At 42.1% G+C, this 20,667-nt stretch overlaps 1 long non-coding RNA gene across 1 annotated transcript in view; it reads left to right on the top strand.

Annotated features, from left to right (window-relative positions):
- Positions 1–20,667, top strand: part of LOC140201315 (uncharacterized) — a 121,918-nt gene that overhangs the window by 97,039 nt on the left and 4,212 nt on the right. Inside the window, exon 2 of the long non-coding RNA XR_011886838.1 lies at positions 2,355–2,426. This is a non-coding gene — a long non-coding RNA (uncharacterized lncRNA). The remainder of the gene's footprint in view (positions 1–2,354; positions 2,427–20,667) is intronic.

The raw sequence follows: 20,667 nt of genomic DNA, 5'->3' as shown, positions 1-20,667 counted from the left end.
GGGATATGACTTACAGCGGACTGAAAAGCTTGAGCATCTAGACATTAAGAGAGAGGATATGCTGGAGGTTTTGGAAAGCATCGAGTTGGATAAGTCTCCAGGACCAGATGAGATGTACCCCAGGCTACTGTGGGAGATGAAAGAGGAGATTGCTGAGTCACTGGCAATAATCTTTGCACCATCAATGGGGACGGGGGAGGTTCCAGAGGATTGGAGTGTTGCAGATGTTACTCCCTTATTCAAGAAAGGGAGTAGAAATAGCCCAGGAAATTATAGACCAGTGAGACTTACTTCAGTGGTTGGTAGGTTGATGGAGAAGACCCGGAGAGGCAGGATTTATGAACACTTAGAGAGACATAATATTATGAGGAATAGTCAGCATGGCTTTGTCAAAGGCAGGTCGTGCCTTACTAGCCTAATTGAATATTTTGAGGATGTGACTAAATACATTGATGAAGGTAGAGCAGCAGATGTAGTGTACATGGATTTCAGCAAGGCATTGATGCAAGGCTTATTGCAAAAGTAAGGAGGCATAGGATCCAAGGGATTCTTGCTTTATGGATCCAGAATTGGCTTGCACACAGAAAGCAAAGTGTGTTTGTAGATGAGTCATATTTTGCATGGAGTTTGGTGACCAGTGGAGTGCATCAGGGATCTGTTCTGGGACCCCATCTCTTTGTGACTTTGATAAATGACCTGGATGAGGAAGTGGAGGGATGGGTTAGTAAATTTGCTGATGACACAAAGGTTGGGGATGTTGTGGATAGTGTGGAGGGCGTCCAGAGATTACAGTGGGACATCGATAGCATGCAAAACTGGACTGAGAAGTGGCAGATGGAGTTCAACCCAGATAAGTATGAGGTTGTTCATTTTGGTAGGTCAAATCTGATGGCAGAATATAGTACTAATGGCAAGACTCTTGGCAGCGTGGAGGATCAAAGGGATCTTGTGGTCCGTGTCCATAGGACACTCAAAGCTGCTGCGCATGTTGACTTTGTGGTCAAGAAGGCATACAGGGCATTGGCCTTCATCAACCATAGGATTGAGTTCAAGAGCCGATAAGTAATGTTCTAGCTGTATAGGACCCTGGTCAGACCCCACTTGGATTACTGTGCTCAGTTCTGGTCATCTCACTACAGGACGGATGTGGAAACTATAGAAAGTGCAGAGGAGATTTACAAGGATGTTGCCTGGATTGAAAGGTGTACTTGGCAGAGGGGCAGAGGATGAGAGGTGACCTGATAGAAGTGTATAAGATGGTAAAAGGCATTGATAGTGTGGATAGTCAGAGGCTTTTTCCATAGGCCTGAAATGGCTAACATGAAAGGGTGCAGTTTTAAGGAGCTAGGAAGTAGGTACAGAGGGGATGTCAGGGATAAGTTTTTTTTCCTGTATGGAGAGTGGTGAGTGCATGGAATGGGCTGCTGGCACTGCTGGTGGAGGCAGATACGATAGGGTCTTTTAAAAGGCTCCTAGATAGGTACATGGAGCTTAGAAAAATAGAGGGCTACAGGTAACCCTACGTAATTTCTAAAGTACATGTTCAGCACAGCATTGTGGGCTGAAGGGCCTGTAATGTGCTGTAGGTTTTCTATGTTTCTATATCTACACTCATTCTATTTCACACAACAGATGGCTCACTTTAAGAACTCTATCATGTTGTTTCATACTCGTTATTTATTGCTATTTATATTTCCATTTGTGCAGATTGTTGTTCATGGATCCAGTTTATAGTTTACTGTTCTGTCGATTTGCGTTGTATGCTACAGGTAAAAGAACGTCAGGGTTGCATGTGGTGACGCAGATGTATTTTGATAATAAATTTTATTGTGAACTTTCATGTTACATAATCTTATCAGATTCACCACAGCTTCTTTCATTCAAGCAGAACAACCACAGCTTGTCCATGTTTCCAGATAACAAAGTCCCTTATCCTGTAATTTCTTCTGCTCCTTCTCTTTAGCCCTTTTAGAGCAGTGCTTAGAATGGGACACAATACTGCAGTTGTGGCTGGACTGTTTTTTTTCCATAAAGGTAATCCCTTTTAGCCAATATACCATGATTAACATATACAGTAAAATTAATGCTATGAATTGTCCCATAAAAACTGGAAATCCAAAACTCAATCAAAACCTAATTACACACACTAACGTTCCCTTCCCCTGGACAAATGTTAAACATAACAAGTCTTGCAACCACCAGTGATCAAGTCATTACTTTACCGGTATCGCACACAGCAAATTGATCTATGGACTTGAAAATCTATGGACTTTTCATAAGCAAAGAAAACCAAAAAGTGAGACTTTAAATGTTTATACAGTGATACCAATTTCTTATTTTTCTTCTGTATTCAGGACTTTTAAATACACCAGTCTGAACAGAATTCCAAGTGGAGCTTTCTCTGGACTCAACAACTTATCAAGCATGTACGTATTCAATTAATTTGTTCAATGTGTTGAATATTCAGGTGTGACTTTGCTTGCATTGTCAAAAATATAGCTGGAATATATGGCATTATTATATAATACTTTCTCCTGCAGTATGATATTACTGCATTTGCAACTGTCAGTGAAAACACAAAGAGACCAGTAGAATATTATTTTATATGGAAGGTCAATAGGACATGGTTTATTATATAGTATGGAAATCAGAGCCCAAAACAGCTTTTAATGAAGCTGACTGAACAGCTGAATTATAGCAATTCAAGAGACTACAGAGCAATTGCAGGCAAACTGATTAGAGCTGACACAGGTGTGAAGAGCAATGTAAAAGCTTGTTCACCCTATGACTACAAAGTACAATTTAATAAAACTTCTCCATATTTGAAAAACAATTCTAGCATATAATCCAAATCCATTAGCGCAATTTTGAATGTACAGATGTTTAAAGGTTATTTTTATACATTAAATTACACTCATGATCTTTTTTAGGTTAAATCATGTGTATTGGCCTGGGCACTATTTTACATGAGGTACTAGCACTTCCTGGGAAAAGCTCTCAGGAGCTGGTGCTTTTGCATGTGATCTGTGGCCTTTGCCAAAAGACTAAGAGCACATCACACACAGATCAGCAGTGAAACACAAATTTATAGGGTCTGTTTTCAGTGGTTAGAATATTAAAAACTGCTCTCCCATCATTGTTCACAGCCTCTGTATAGAAGTCACAACACTCCTCTGTCCTTTGTCATCTTTAACTTTGTAGTTTCATGGCAAAGATGAACAATGTAGAATCGATCGGACCAAGCCATCAAAGGGGCGCTGTGTTCCTCTCCCATACCCCCATAGCAAACTTCCATGCAGCTAATCTGGTTGCCATGGAGAAAACCCCTTTGATGCTCTGCCCAGTGATCAGCAAAGGGAAAGAAACCCTCAGTAGCTGCAAGTTTCTCTCATAGCTCCCACTGGGATATGCACAAGGGATTTTCAATGTAGTTTGATTAATTCCATAAATTTCCATGATTTGGGATTAGTTCTGTCATCAGCATATCAAAATTCAGTGCACTGAAGATGAGGAGAACTCCACTTTCAATGTATCCATGTGACAATTTTTTAAAAACTTTCAGATTGCCTATGTTATTTTGTGGTGGAGGCCTTTGGTGCCAATGTGAGAGTGTTACTGTATGGCATGAGAATGAAAGAAGGTCAGAAACTATGCTCATCACCCAGCCAATTTTTTTATTCTACTGCAACCATGGTTAAAATGGCATGGGTATTTACCCTGTAGGAGCCAATATGATTGAATTGAAATAGAATCAAAATCAGTCAGCATCTGTCAAGGGCAGATAAGGCCCACTGGTAGGTTATTCATTCTCCTTGAGGTCAATCATCTTGATCCAGATTTTTTTTTTTTTTTTTTAAATATATATATAAAAATAAAAAATCATACAAGCTCTCAAATTTCACTTGAAGTTGGCTCTCAAAATACCAAGATAATGTTCATCAACACACTGTCCACTGGATCTACAATTTTCCCTTGGGTCCTTATACCAGAAAATTTTAGCTTGGAAAACAGGGCTCAAATGGAATAACCAATCCTTGTTTTTTCATGTTTTATACTGAAAACTAAATTAGACCTGAAATGGAACTTCTAGCTATAACATACAAGCTGCAGGTGAAATTTAGTTAGTAATTGAGCTGTAAAAGTTTTTACATCAGGTATGTTAAAGACTATAAAAGCTATCTTTAGTAATCATTGCTATTTTTGACTAAAAGATCTGATTATTGCAAAGCATCATTGATTGCTATCCAGTCTTCCACTCCAAACCTTTATTCACCTATTAATTCAAGTTCATCTGCAATTTCTGAAGTTCCATTCACCCATCAGTCTGACCTTGCACATAAAACATAGAAATCTACATCACATTACAGGCCCTTCGGCCCATAATGTTGTACCAACCATGTAACCTACTTTAGAAACTGCCTAGAATTTCCCTGGCACATAGCCCTCTTATTTTTCCTAAGCTCCATGTACCTATCTAAGAGGTTCTTAAAAGACCCTATTGTATTCGCTTCCACCACCGCTGCTGGCAGTGCATTCCAAACACCTACCACTGTGTGAAAAACTTATCCCTGACATCCCCTCGGTACCTATTTCCAAGCATCTTAACACTATGCACCCCCGTGTCCGCCATTTCGCCACTGGGAAAAAGCCTCTGGCTATCCACATGATCAATGCCCTCATCATCTTATACACCTCTATCAGGTCACCTCTCATCCTCTGTCGCTCCAAGGAGAAAAGGCAAACCAACCTATTCTCATAAGGTACACCCTCCAATCCAGGCCACATCCTTGTAAATCTCCTCCACAATTTCCCTATAGTATCCACAACCTTCCTGTAGTGAGGTGACCAGAACTGAACACAGTACTCCAAGTGGGGTCTGACTAAGGTCTTATATAGCCGTAACATTTCGAGAGCCGTGTGGTACACAGTCCCATGGTTGATGAATGCCAACACACCATACACCTTCTTAACAACAGTGTACCTGTGCAGCATCTTTGAGTGTCCTATCGACACAAACCCCAAGATCTCTCAGATCATCCACACTGCCAAGAGTCTTGCTATTATTATATTGTCTTCAAATTGAACCTATCAAAATGAACCACTTCACACTTATCTGGGCTGAAGTCCATCTGCCACTTCTCAGGCCAGTTCTGCATCCTATCAATGTCCTGCTGTAATCTTCAACACCCCCAACCTTTGTGTCATCTGCAAACTTGCTTACCCAACCTTCTACTTTTTCATCCAGGTCATTTATAAAAATCACAAAGAGAAGTCCCAGAACAGACCCCTGAGGCACACAACTGGTCACTGACCTTCATGCAGAATATGAAACATCCACAACCACCCTTTTACCTTCTGTGTGCAAGCCAATTCTGGATCCACAAAGTAAGGTCTCCTTGGATCCCATGCCTCCTTACTTCCTGAAAAGGCTTGCATAGAGAACCTTATCAAATGCCTTACTGAAATCTATATACACTACATCCATTGCTCTACCTTCAATTTATTTTGTTACACCCAATGCTCATGTGCACAGTCTCCACCCAAAGCACCATTTCAATCTTTAGAATCAGGTTAGTTATCGCAAACTAATGTCATGACCACCACTGATGCTGCCCTCACTCACATCTCCATTTTCTGGCTATCTATGCTCACCACATCCTCCCATTGCCTTAAAAGGAATAGAGTTCCTCTTATCCTCAGCTACCACCCCATGAACCTCCACGTCCAACACATCATTCTCTTCAACTTCCACCTTTTTCAACTGGTCCGCCTCCCCAAACCCCACTCCCTGCTTTCAGCAAGAATCCGTTCTTCTGTTATTCCTTTCCCACTAATCTCACTCTTGCCACTTATCCATGTAAGCAACAGCAATGCTAAACCTAGCTATTCAGAGCCCATTCACCACCATTCAGGGCCCCAAACAGTTCTTCCAGGTGAGGCAACACTTTACCTGTGAATCTGTTGGAGTTGTCTACAGTATCCAGTGCTCCCGTTGCAACTTCCTCTACATTTCTGAGACCTGAGACCACTTTATCAGACACCTCCACTCCGACTGCAAAAAGCAGAATTTCCTGGTGACTCAAGCAACACACATCAAAGTTGCTGGTGAACACAGCAGGCCAGGCAGCATCTCTAGGAAGAGATACAGTCGACATTTCAGGCCGAGACCCTTGGGTGTTTTGATGTGTGCTGCTTGAATTTCCAGCATCTGCAGAATTCCTGTTGTTTCCTGGTGACTGATCACTTTAATTCCAATCTCATTCCAGTTCCAACATATCAATCCATAGCCTCCTCTTCTGTCACAATGAATCCTCTCTTAGTGTGGAAGAGCAGCATTTTATATTCCCATAGATTCCATCTTACCTAGTGCTCTTCATTTTCCAGTTATCACCTTACAGTTTGTTACTTCACCCTTCCTCCCCCACCCATCTGGCTTCACCTATCACCTTCTAGCTTGTGCTGCTTTGCCTCTCCCCATCATCTTCCCCCATTCTTTCAGTCCTGACGAAGGGTCTCGGCCTGAAACAACAACTGTTGACTTATTTCCATAGATGCTACCTGACCTGCTGAGTTCCTCCAGCACTTTGTGTGTCACCATGACATGTTCGGCACAGCATTGTGGGCTGAAAGGCCTGTATTGTGCTGCAGGTTTTCTATATTTCTATGAAATTTGTTGTTTTGTGGTAATAGAACAGTGCTACAGATTGACCTTCCTAACACTGACCACTGCATTGTAGCTACTCTTGACCCTTGATTCTCCAGTTAATACCTCACTACTGATCTTAAACTCTCCTTACAATCTGACCATAGAACATACCACTGCTACTCCTGATCCCAGATTCTCCTCATGATCACCAGCCACTGAGTTTACCTCCAACTTTTCCTACTCTAAAATCCCCCACAGAACCCAGACCACTGAAGCCAACTTGACAAACCCTCCCTTTTTGTGCAGTTCTTTTCCAAAATCTGGTCATTTTCCAGATGGCCAAAAGTTACTTGCAATCACCAATTGTCTCTGAAAAGGTGGTGATGAGATACCCTCTCAAACAGCTGCACTCCTGCAAAACCTATTCCCACAATGCTGTTTGGTTGCATATTATTGCACTTATACTCCATTGGGATGATGGAATGGTGATACATTTCCAAGTCACAGTGGTGTACAAGTGCTGTTTGATTGAATTCATTCATGCAAGTAGGGGGCTTTCCATCATATTGCTGAGTTGTACCTTTCGGTGGGGGTCAGGGATTGGTGAAGCTCAGATCAATGGCCAGGTTTGCAGGGGTCAGGGTGGCTAGTTACTGGGGTTTGATGGGGAGGCTGGAGATAGGTTATCAGAAGATAGGATTATTGATTGTTTTTTTTTAAAAATAGATGTTGCATTGGGCTGAAAGATCGGGAGTAAATAGAGGATATGGGGGCAAAGCAGATCAGAAGTTGGAGGAGGACAGTTGTTAGACAAGGCAAGGTGGGTGCCAAGCAGGAGATGGATAATAAAGGGTAGAGATTTGACAGAATGGGTCATTGGGTGACGTTAGCTGAGCTGATGTTTAGCCGGATAGGATTAATTACCAGATGGCAATCAGGAAGAAATTTGAACTGGCAGGGGAAGAGGTTTGTAAACAAAGCTGGTAGATGGGCCATTAGAGATTATATTGTTCATCATGAGACCAATCTGAGCAGGTTGGCCAAGTCTGACACATGGGTTGGTATTAACTCAGACCCATCTCCTTAAAGTGAAGCTTAGAGCAGACCCCAAAGTGTGCTATCTGCTTAAATAGCACACACAATCTTTGGCCTGATGTTATTGCAGGCACAAGTTCTTAAAAGTGTGGCTCTATGTACTCAAATTTTGAGCCAACTGCACAAAATAGATAGTTTGTGTATTTGTTATTGTGAAGTATTCGGACTTCAAACAAAATTGTGATCAGCAGAAAACATGAAAAATTAACAGCAATTCAAATGAGTTCTTTATGTTTCTGAAATCAAACACAGCCTTCCCCTGGGACTAGATTGGTTGGTTTCTAAATTTGAAAAGTGAAGAGGCACAGGAATTGCATAATAATTGTATCATTATGTACAGAATTTTGCAGTTGTCATTATTAATAGTGTTCTGAGATCACACGTGGACCTCAACTTAAAATTTCTTACTATATTTCAACAGAAAAATGCCTTTATGTTAAGACACTTCCAAATTTGATATGTTCTCAAGTACAAACTCTTATTTCTGGGAAAGATTCCACACATCTAATGGAAATGGTTGAATGCATGCAAACCAACAGCTATCAATTGCTAAAAATCTTAAATCCTTCTCTGAAAGGAGACGCTTTGCCTGCCTACCATCCTCATCCCAGCCTTTACTGGATCCACCTATCACCCCTTCTTCCCAGCCTTTTTTTTTTATATAAATATAAATACTGGCCATCTCCCCCCTTTCTTTCCAGTCCTAGAGAAATGTTTCATCTTGTAACCTCACCTCCATAGTCAAGATCAAGTCTGACTTGCTGAGTTCCTCCAACTCCTTTGTCTGTTGGTCCATATTTCCAGCAGTCTCATGTCTTCACTCTCAGATTCACTGGAGGGTAGAATTTTCTCTTAATATTGCAACTTTTAACAGGTACAGAGCAAAAGTAGGGCAAGAGTATCTTCATATTGGATGCTAACCTCCTATCATAAAATATAATTTAATGCCTCATCTGCCAAATGACCTTGCTAAACCTAGGTTCCTGAATACTTCTATTTTCTTTTGATGATTACTTCGTGTATACATTCTTTAATGCACTTCCCTCCCATAGTTCAAATTACCTGTTTTTTTTTTTAAAAAAACTTGTTCATCTCAGTTGCTACTATCAGCATCTAAAACAGGCACACACATTGCATTGTAGTAGCAGAGGCATAGACTCCAGTGTCTTCAGAAGGAGTAGGAATAAAGGGAGCCTTTTCTGGTTGTGACAAGTGATGTTCCATAGGGGTCTGTATTGGGATCGATTCTTTTACATTATATGTCAATGATTTGGATGATGGAATTGATGGCTTTGTTGCAAAGTTTTCAGACAATATGAAGATAGGTGGAGGGGCAGGTAGTTCGATATGAAGACTACACAAAGACAAACAGATTAGGAGAACGGGCAAAGAAGTGGCAGGTGGAATAGCATCCATATACAGGAAGTATATGGTCACACACTTTGGTAGAAGAAAGGTAAGGTTTGACAATTTTCTAAACAGGGAGAAAATACAAAAACCTGAGGCACAAAGGGTCTTGGGAGTCCTTGTGCAAGATTCCCTAATTTGCAGGTTGAGACTGTGGTGAGGAAGGCAAATGCAATGTTAGTGTTAATTTCAATAGGACTAGAATATGAAAGCAAGGATGTAGTGTTGAGACTTTATGAAGCACTGGTCAGGCCTTACTTGGAGTATTGGGAACAGTTTTGGGCTCATCTTAGAAAGGATGTACTGAAACAGGAGTGGGCTTGAAGGAGGTTCATGAAAGTGATCCCAGGATTGAATGGCTTGTCATATGAAGAGCATTTGATAGTTCTGGGCTAATATTCACTAAAATTCAGAAGAATGAGAGGTGACCTAATTGAAACCTATTGAATGGTGCAAGACTCCAATAGAGTGAATATATGTGGAGAGAATGTTTCCTGCGGTGGGAGAGTCCCAGACCAGAGTACACAGCCTCAGAATAGAGGGATGTCCTTTTACAACAGATGAGGAGGAATTCTTTTATCCAGGGAGTGGTGAATCTGGAATTCTTCCAGAAACAGTTGTGGAAGCAGAGTCTTTATTCATATTTAAGGCAGAGGTTAATAAACTCTTGATTGGTCAGGACATAGAGGGATACCAACTGGCTGGGGTGGCCGGGTGGGGGGGGGGGGGGGGGTGCAGCAGCGACGTGTGGAAGGCAGGAAATTGGAGCTGAGAGAAAAATTTCAGTCATGATGAAATGGTGGAACGGACTCGATGGGGCAAATGGCCTAATTCAGCTCCTATAATCTTATGGCGTTATGTTTCTCTATGCACAACTTACCTGAACACAAGAAATCCATGCAATCTTAACAAATGGCTCAGGTCATACAAGAGTGAATTTCATTAGCTAATCTTGACATGTTTAATCACAACTGCTGTTTATTTATGTTCTTGCCACTTCGATTGGTTTTGGATTACTGCAAGTACACTGTAGAATGTGGACTTCCGTACCTAATGAATGGGATTGTCTACATTAGTCACTGTGCTCCACTAGTAAACTCCACTAGTGGATTCCTCACCTCACATAGGCAAACTGGCAACATATCTAGTGTTAGGTCACACATGGCTTAACTTCAGAGACCCACTGGTTTCAATAAATAAAAAAAGGGAAAGGAAAGGGAAAGGTATTTAATGCTTTGATAATTATTTTATTTGAGTTATAACTAATTTTGTGATACATCACATAGTTGGCCCTTCCAGCCACACCCCCCAGCAACCCGCTAACAAACCCAACTAATCCTAACATAATCACAGGACGATTTACAATGAACAAACCCCATTAACCCCAACGTAATCACAGGACAATTTACAATGAACAAACCCAACCCAATTAACCCCAACGTAATCACAGGACGATTTACAATGAACAAACCCAACCCAATTAACCCCAACGTAATCACAGGACGATTTACAATGAACAAACCCAACCCAATTAACCCCAACGTAATCACAGGACGATTTACAATGAACAAACCCAACCCAATTAACCCCAACGTAATCACAGGACGATTTACAATGAACAAACCCAACCCAATTAACCCCAACGTAATCACAGGACAATTTACAATGAACAAACGCAATTAACCCCAACGTAATCACAGGACGATTTACAATGAACAAACCCAATTAACCCCAACATAATCACAGGACGACTTACAAAGAACAAACCCAATTAACCCTAACGTAATCACGGGACAATTTACAATGAACAAATTACCAATACATCTTAGAATTGTGGGAGGAAACCAGAGCACCCAGGGAAAACCCATGGGGAGAATGTTCAAGCTCCTTATAGAATGGCTCTGGACTTGAACTCTGAACTCTGCAATGCCTAGAGTTCCAATATTGTCATGCTAACCACCATATTGCCATGATGCTGTTTTTAGGCATTTTAATTTTGAAATAATTTAAACTATTTTACTCATGTCATTTACTCAAGTTATATTTTTCAGATGTTACTGAATATGAGGGATACATTATTAAAATCTTTAACAGGAGATAAAGCTGTGCTGCATTTTATGTGCTCCGTTAGAGAATTGAAGAGTGGATTCACAGCACTTTTGCACCAAGGTCCACTTGCCACTGAGACCAGCCCCACCCACCCCAAATGCATAGTGTGAGGACCAGTGAAATTAGTAAAATGTGGGTGACCAGGAACCATCAGCTGCAGCTTCAGCCAGTGTGGCAGGTGCTGAGAAATCTAATCGTTATATTTGTTTCATGATGCTGTTACATGCATTCTACTACTATAATCTTCACTTTGTCATTGATTTTCATTTCATTTCATTTCAAGTGAATAATCACAGTCATACTGCCTTCACGTTTGGACAACCTCTTGTGCAAAGATTGCATGACCCAGAAAGATAAACCTGAATAGGTATCAATGCAGAGTAATGTAATTGTCTGAAAGGGAAAAGATACTATATTTACATATATCTGTTATGATACTGTGACACAAGCAATGTCTCAAATTTTCCATTTCCAAATATAGTTGCACAAGTTAACATATAGCTACAGAGAGGCTTAACTGCATTAATATTTTTTTCAGCTTTCCAAGCAAAGTAGCTTTTGGCCAAGTTGTGCTAATATATATTCTCTTTCACCTGTTGCTATTTTTATTTTGCTTATGTACCTCATTAAAAATTACTTAATATCAAATTTAACATTTTAAAAAATAACATAACAACTATCTTCTAATCAAAACAAAGGCAAATTTCCAAATAATGTTACAGAAAGACTTATTTCTAGTAGAAAGCAAACAACTTTATACCATACTGATACAAAACTTATGAATGATTAAACACTTGTATCACCCCATACTGTAAAAGGGCTGGATAGGAAAGTCTGTCAAATGTGTTCAGGAAAGCTTCCTTAATCAGTACATAGAAGTCCCAACTAGGGAGAGCATGATACTAAATCTCCTTTTAGGGAATGAGGCAGAGCAGGTGACAAAAATGTCTGTAGGGGAACACTTTGCATCTGATGATCATAATGCCATTTGTTTCAAGATAATTAAAGATAGGTCTGGTCTTTGTGCTGAGAATCTAAATTGGAGAAAGGCTGATTTTGATGGCATCAGAAGGATCTGCCAAATGTGGATTGGGACAGGTTTTTTTCTGCTAAAGGTGTTAGTCGAGAGATATTGAAGCCCTGGTTAAGAAAAAGGAGGTGCATCACAGGTATAGACTGGCAGGAACAAATGAGATACTCAAGTGCAAGAAATGCAAGAGAATGCTTAAGGAAATCAGGTCTAAAAGTAAATTTTCTAAAGTAAATTGTGGTCACCTATCACCACAAACAATCAAGAAGCAAGAGGTGGTGAAACAGGTTCAAAGGATAAGCAGTGCTGGTGTATTACAAAGCCAAAGTGCATGTTCAAGACTTGGTTATAGACATGTTGGTATCGCTGTCACTGTTGGAGTGAATGATTTGGTGAAGTGTAGATGCGGAACAGTTTCGATGCCCGTCCACCTAACCCAGGTGTGAGGTTGGATCACTCCAAGCACTGAGCCAATTTGGTGAGATTGAGAATGGCTTTTGGCTGTATGGGCCAAGCTTGTCACTGCGCCGATATCCGGGTTCTGGAGTGAGGCACTACCTGGTGCTGGGACAATTCAAACATTGGTCCAGATAGACAGGAAAGCCCACGAGTTGGGTTGATTTCACTCACTCTCCCTCAATGTTCATTCCTCTCTCTGCAGTACCTGCTAATATGATGAACTGAGTTTGAGGCTTGGGCCTTCTCTGGGGAGCAGATCCAGGGACTCATTCTGCTTCAGAATGCTGTTGTTTGTTTTCTTTTGCATTGTTTTCTTTTGCCTCTTTCTCAGTGTCGTGGTTGTGGTCTTTTTTTTTATAAATAGAGTTATTCTAGGTTTTTTGCTTTATGGCTGCCTCTAAGAAAACAAATCTCAAGGCAATTAATTTATACATTCTTTGATAATAAATGTACTTTGAACCGTGAAGAATGCAGGAGGCTGCTCTAGCAGATGAGGTAAAGGAGAATCCGAAGGACTTCTACAGATGCATAAAAGAGCAAAAGGATAGCAAGGGACAAAATTGGTCCTCTGGAAGATCAGAGTGGTAATCTACGCACATAGCCAAAAAAAATGGGGGCAATCTTAAATAGTTTGTTTCACATCTGTGTCTATTTCCTGTGTACATACAGAGTTTGTAGATGTGAAGCAAGGCAGCCATGCGGTCATGGACTGTCTACAGATTACAGAGGAAGTATTGTTCGCTTTCTTGAGATAAATTAGGGTGAATAAATCCCTAGTGCCTGACAAGGTGTTCCATCTGACCTTGTGGGAGGCAAGTGCAGAAATTGCAGGGCCCCGAGCAGAGACACACAAAATATCATTAGTCAAGGTTGAGGTGACAGATGATTGGAGGATAGCTAATACTGTTTTGTCGTTTAAGAAAGGCTGTAAAAATAAGCCAGGGAATTATAGGCCAATGAGCCTGACATCAGTAGTGGGAAAGTTATGGGAAGGTATTCTAAAGGACCAGATATACAAGAATTGTAATAGCCAGTGCCTGATTTGGGATAGCCAACATGGCTTTGTGCATGGTAGGTCATACCTAACCAGTCTTAGAGTTTTGAAGTTACCAGCAAAGTTGATGAAGGCAAGGCAGTGGGACCTTGACAAATGCCTTGCTCAAGTTCATGTAGACAAAATCCACTGCCTTGCCTTCATTAACTTTGCTGGTTGATCAAGAAGATTCAGTCACTTAGCATTCAAGATGAGGTAGTAAATTGGATTAGACATTGGCCTTGCGGGACAAACCAGAGAGTGGAAGTAGATGCAAACACAAGGAATCCTGCAGATGCTGGAAATTCAAGCAACACACAAAGTTGCTGGTGAACACAGCAGGCCAGGCAGCATCTCTAGGAAGAGGTACAGTCGACGTTAGGGGCCGAGACCCTTCGTCAGGACTAACTGAAGGAAGAGCTATTAAGGGATGGGCTCGAAGGGCCGAATGGTCTACTTCTCTACCTATTGTCTATTGAGATTTGAAAGGGGGAGGGGGAGGGGGAGATCCAAAATGATAGGAGAAGACAGGAGGGGGAGGGATGGAGCCAAGAGCTGGACAGATGATTGGCAAAAGGGATATGAGAGGATCATGGGACAGGAGGCCCAGGGAGAAGGAAAAGGGGGAGGGGGAAAAACCCAAAGGATGGGCAAGGGGGATAGTCAGAGGGACAGAGGGAGAAAAAGGAGAGAGAGAGAGAAAGAACGTGTGTATTGTTACGTATCCCGTAACTGGGTCGCCAAACCAGCAGAAATGGAACGCTCATTGGAGTCTGTGATTACTAGGAACTAAATAAAGTTTTGTTAAAGAAATAAGTAATACAGTACACTAATCACAAGGATATAAATGTAACAAGTTAGCAATGATAATATACACATATACACAGAAATAGGGTAATAGGAATCAACTAAACTATCACAGTCTAAGGGTAAAATGATGAGTCTGAAGTGAAGCAGAGTTCAGTTCAGTTTAATGCAGTTTGAAGTAATTGCGGAGGGGGAGGGGGAGGGGGAGGGGGAGGGGGAGGGGGAGGGGGAGGGGGAGGGGGAGGGGGAGGGGGAGGGGGAGGGGGAGGGGGAGGGGGAGGGGGAGGGGGAGGGGGAGGGGGAGGGGGAGGGGGAGGGGGAGGGGGAGGGGGAGGGGGAGCTTTTGACATCTTCGCAGTTGGTTTCAGGCAGACCTTTTGATATCTTCTAATCCCGCTGTGGTCACCGACTGTGACCCATCCATTCCGGATATGATCATTCTTCAGTGGTGAACCCGGCACCCAAGCAAGGGTGGACACACACCCCAGGTTCCCACCGATTGTACCTTTACACCCTGTGAGCCTCTGATCGGTTCACGTGAACCGGTCCTCCAAACTCCACCAACTTGTGGGGGTACACTGCTCTTTCCAGGGTCTCGTGGCATGTCTCGTGCCTTAGCAAACCTGCTCTTTTTATCCCCCTGCTGGGGTATCACCTGTCCATGAAGCTTCAAACAGTTCAGGTTCAAAGCAAACGGTCTGTCAATATCTGAATTGTGTTTCTTTCTCGTTACTCTCTTCTCTCTCATTAGCATTTTGAATGTTTCTCCATTATCTTCCATTCTCTCTCTCTCATTAGCATCATCCATCCAGTAACTCTGCTTGGCATCACACATGACAGTATATAAATAACGGATGGGGTACGAGGGAGAGGTGGGGCATTCACAGAAGTTTGAGAAGTCAATGTTATGCCATCAGGTTGGAGGTTACCCAGACGGAATATAAGGCGTTGTTCCTCCAATCTGAGTGTGGCTTCATCTTTATAGTAGAGGAGGCTGTGGATAGACACATCAGAATGGGAATGGGATGTGGAATTAAAATGTGTGGCCACTGGGAGATCCAGCTTTCTCTGGCGGACAGAGCGTAGGTGTTCAGCAAAACGATCTCCCAGTCTGCGTTGGGTCTCACCAATACATAGAAGGCCACATCGGGAACACCGGATGCAGTATATCACCCCAGCCGACTCACAGGTGAAGTGTTGCCTCACCTGGAAGGACTGTCTGGGGCCCTGAATGGTGGTGAAGGAGGATGTGTAAGGGCATGAGTAGCACTTGTTCCACTACAAGAATAAGTGCCAGGAGGGAGATCAGTGGGGAGGGATGGGGGGGGGGGGGGGGAGGGGGGAAGAGACAAACGGACAAGGGAGTTGTGTACAGAGCGATCCCTGCGGAAAGCAGAGAAAGGGGGGAAGGAAAGATGTGCTTAGTGGTGGGATCCCATTGGAGGTGGCGGAAGTTACGGAGAATAATATGTTGGACCACACAGTGCTACACACGCCCTTACACTTCCTCCCTCACCACCATTCAGGGCCCCAGACAGTCCTTCCAGGTGAGGCCACATTTCACCTGTGAGTCGACTGGGGTGATATACTGCATCCGGTGCTCCCGATCTGGTCTTCTGTATATTTGCGAGACCCAACGCAGACTGGGAGATCGTTTTGCTGAACACCTACGCTCTGTCCGCCAGAGAAAGTAGGATCTCCCAGTGGCCACACATTTTAATTCCACATCCCATTCCGATATGTCTATCCACGGCCTCCTCTACTGTAAAGATGAAGCCACACTCAGGTTGGAGGAACAACACCTTATATTCCGTTGGGTAGCCTCCAACCTGATGGCATGAACATTGACTTCTCTAACTTCCGCTAATGCTCCACCTCCCCCTTGTACCCCATCCAATATTTATATACACACATTCTCTCTCTCTCTCTCTCTCTCCCCCCCCCTTTATCTCCCTCTGACTATACCCCTTGCCCATCCTCTGGGTTTTCCCCCCCTCCCCTTTTTCCTTCTCCCTGGGCCTCCTGTCCCATGATCCTCTCATATCCCTTTTGCCAATCAACTGTCCAGCTCTTGGCTCCATCCCTCCCCCTCCTGTCTTCTCCTATCATTTTGGATCTCCCCCCCCCCACTTTCAAATCTCTTACTAGCTCTTCCTTCAGTTAGTCCTGACGAAGGGTCTCGGCCCAAAATGTCGACTGTACCTCTTCCTAGAGATGCTGCCTGGCCTGCTGCGTTCACCAGCAACTTTGTGTGTTGAGTGGAAGTAGATTGTTGCTCCTCTGGCTGAAGACTTATGACTACTGGTGTGCCACAGGGCACCTGAAGATACAAACCCATTAGTAAGATAGCATTGAGGAATGAAATCTTTTGTTGCAAGTGCTAAAAGAGTACTCAAATCCCCAAGATTTGGTTCAGCTGAGCCCAAGGGAATCAAGTGTGTATGAATAAGTGGAAGTAACAGCTGATTCTTGGGACCCCTGAAATGCTAGGTTCAATAACAAAGTTTACCATTTCTTTTCACTTACTGCTCTTGGATATGAAATGATGCTTGCGGGGATATCTCCACAATAATGATATAACAACCATATAACCATTACAGCACGAAAACAGGCCATCTCAGCCCTTCTAGTCCGTGCCAAACTCTTATTCTCACCTAATCCCACCGACCTGCACTCAACCCATAACCCTCCATTCCTTTCCTGTCCATATATCTATCCAATTTACCTTTAAACAACCACATCGAACCTGCCTCAACCACTTCTGCTGGAAGCTCATTCCACACAGCTACCATTCTCTGAGTAAAGTTCCCCTTCATGTTATCCCTAAACTTTTGCCCTTTAACTCTCAACTCATGTCCTCTTGTTTGAATCTCCCCCATTCTCAATGGAAAAAGCTTATCCAAGTCAACTCTATCAATCCCCCTCATAATTTTAAACACCCCTATCAAGTCCCCCCTCAACCTTCTATGCTCCAAAGAATAAAGACCTAACTTGTTCAATCTTTCTCTGTAACTTAGGAGATGAAACCCAGCCAACATTTTAGTAAATCTCCTCTGTACTCTCTCAATTTTATTGACATCTTTCCTATAATTCGGTGACCAGAACTGTACACAATACTCCAAATTTGGCCTTACCAATGCCTTATACAATTTCAACATTACATCCCAACTCCTATACTCAATGCTCTGATTTACAAAGGCCAGCATACCAAAAGCTTTCTTCACCACCCTATCCACATGAGATTCCACCTTCAGGGAACTATGCACCATTATTCCTAGATCCCTCTGTTCTCCTGCATTCTTCAATGCCCTACCATTTACCAAGTATGTCCTATTTTGATTAATCCTACCAAAAATGTATCACCTCACATTTTTCAGCATTAAACTCCATCCGCCATCTTTCAGCCCACTTTTCTAACTGGCCTAAATCTCTCTGCAAGCTTTGAAAACCTACTTCATTATCCACAACTCCACCTACCTTAGTATCATTTGCATACTTACTAATCCAATTTACCACCCCATCATCCAGATCATTAATATATATGACAAACAACATTGGAGCCAGTACAAATCCCTGAGGCACACCGCTACACACAGTCCTCCAGTCTGACACATAGTTATCCACCACTAATCTCTGGTGTCTCCCATCCAGCCACTGCTGAATCCATTTTACTACTTCCATATTAATGCCTAATGATTGAACCTTCCTAACTAACCTTCTGTTTGGAACCTTGTCAAAGGCCTTACTGAAGTCCATATAGACAACACCCACTGCTTTACCCTCGTCAACTTTCCTAGTAAACTCATCAAAAAATTCAATAAGATTTGTCAAACATGACATTCCACAAACAAATCCATGTTGACTGTTCCTAATCAGAACCTGTCAATTCAGATAATTATATATACCATCTCTAAGAATACTTTCCATTAGTTTACCCACCACTGACGTCAAACTCGCAGACCAATAATTGCTAGGTTTACTCTTAGCACCCTTTTTAAACAATGGAACAACATGAGCAATATGCCAAACCTCCGGCACCATCCCCGTTTCTAATGACATTTGAAATATTTCTTTCAAAGCCCCTGCTATTTCCACACTAACTTCCCTCAAGGTCCTAGGGAATATCTTGTCTGGACCCGAAGACTTATCCACTTTTACATTCCTTAAAAGTGCCAGTACTTCTTTAATCATCATACTTTCCATAACTACCCTTCTTGTTTCCTTTACCTTACACAATTCAATATCCTTCTCCTTCGTGAATACCGAAGAAAAGAAGTTGTTCAAAATCTCCCCCATCTCTTTTGGCTCCGCACATAGCCGTCCACTCTGATTCTCTAAGGGACCAATTTTATCCCTCACTATCCTTTCTATTAATATAACTGTAGAAACCCTTTGGATTTATTTTCACCTTACTTGCTAAAGCAGCCTCGTATCTTCTCTTAGCTTTTCTAATTTCTTTCTTAAGATTCTTTTTACATTCCTCGAGCACCTCATTAACTCCAAGCTGCCTATATTTATTGTTAATCCCTCTCTTTTTCCGAACCAAGTTTCCAATATCCCTTGAAAACCATGGCTCTCTCCAACTTTTAACCTTTCCTTTCAACCTAACAGGAACATAAAGATCCTGCACCCTCAAAATTTCACCTTTAAATGACCTCCATTTCTCTATTACATCCTTCCCATAAAACAAGTTGTCCCAATCCACTCCTTCTAAATCCTTTTGCATCTCCTCAAAGTTAACCTTCCTCCAATCATAAATCTCAACCCTGGGTCCAGTCCTATCCTTCTCCACAATTATATTGAAATTAATGGTATTGCAATCACTGGATCCGAAGTACTCCCCAACACATATCTCCGTCACCTGACCTGTCTCATTCCTTAACAGGAGATCCAACACTGCCCCTTCTCTAATTGGTAACTCTGTGTATTGCTGCAAAAAACTATCTTGCACACATTTGACAAACTCCAAACCATCCAGCCCTTTTATAGAATGGGCTTCCCAGTCTACGTGTGGAAAATTAAAATCTCCCACAATCACAACTTTGCGCTTACTACAAATATCTGCCATCTCCTTACAAATTTGCTCCTCCAGTTCTCGGTCCCCATTAGGTGGTCTATAATACACCCCTATAAGCGTCACTACACCTTTCCTATTCCTCAATTCCACCCAAATAGCCTCCCTGGACGAGTCCATTAATCTATCCTGCCAGAGCACCGCTGTTATATTTTCTCTGACAAACATTGCAACACCTCCCCCTCTTGCCCCTCCTATTCTATCACACCTAAAGCAATGAAATCCTGGAATATTTAGTTGCCAATCACACCCCTCCTGCAACCACGTTTCACTAATAGCTACAACATCATGTTTCCAGGTATCAATCCATGCTCTAAGCTCATCCACCTTTCTTACAATGCTCCTAGCATTAAAATAGATGCATTTAAGAAACTCTCCACCTCTTACTCTCTGTTTATCCTTAATGGAGCAAACAACTTTGTTATCTTTTTCTTCCTTGTCCCCTACGTCTTTGGTCTGAGTGCTCCTCATCTCTGTCCCCTGCCTATCCTCCCTCGCACACTGTCTACTAGCTTTCTCTTTGTGAACTAACCTCCTCTCTCCAAGTCTCTTGATAATTACACAATTTCTATGTAGCCCAATTTGCACATTACTTCATTGCATAAAAACAATGCTCAAGTATTGTTTTCTGTTCCTGCCATAAACTCAGCTGAATAGTGGATTATATTAAAAAGGAACAAAGCAAGGACACCATTAATCCAATTATCTCTTCAAGTCACTTTCCATCCTGATACAAGAAGGGAGATGAAAGAATATTATAGAATTCGCTGTCTAGGAGCACTCCTTGCAACAATTTATACAGAAAACTCACTACAATCTTCTCACATATCAAAAAGATGAAACTTAAATGGAGATGCAAGATACCGGAATCTGGATTTTAAAAAAGGTATGCTTAGTGCTTCAAGCAAAGTCTATGGTTAGACAAACAGATGGCTAACATTTCAGGTTGAGAGCCTGCCTCAGGACTGAGTGCAAAGGGAAGATGGTCAGTCTATAGAAGTGAGGAA

This window comes from Mobula birostris, chromosome 8, assembly GCF_030028105.1.
Source record: "Mobula birostris isolate sMobBir1 chromosome 8, sMobBir1.hap1, whole genome shotgun sequence".
Lineage (NCBI taxonomy): Eukaryota > Metazoa > Chordata > Chondrichthyes > Myliobatiformes > Myliobatidae > Mobula > Mobula birostris.
This window is presented reverse-complemented; position numbering and strand designations above follow the sequence as displayed.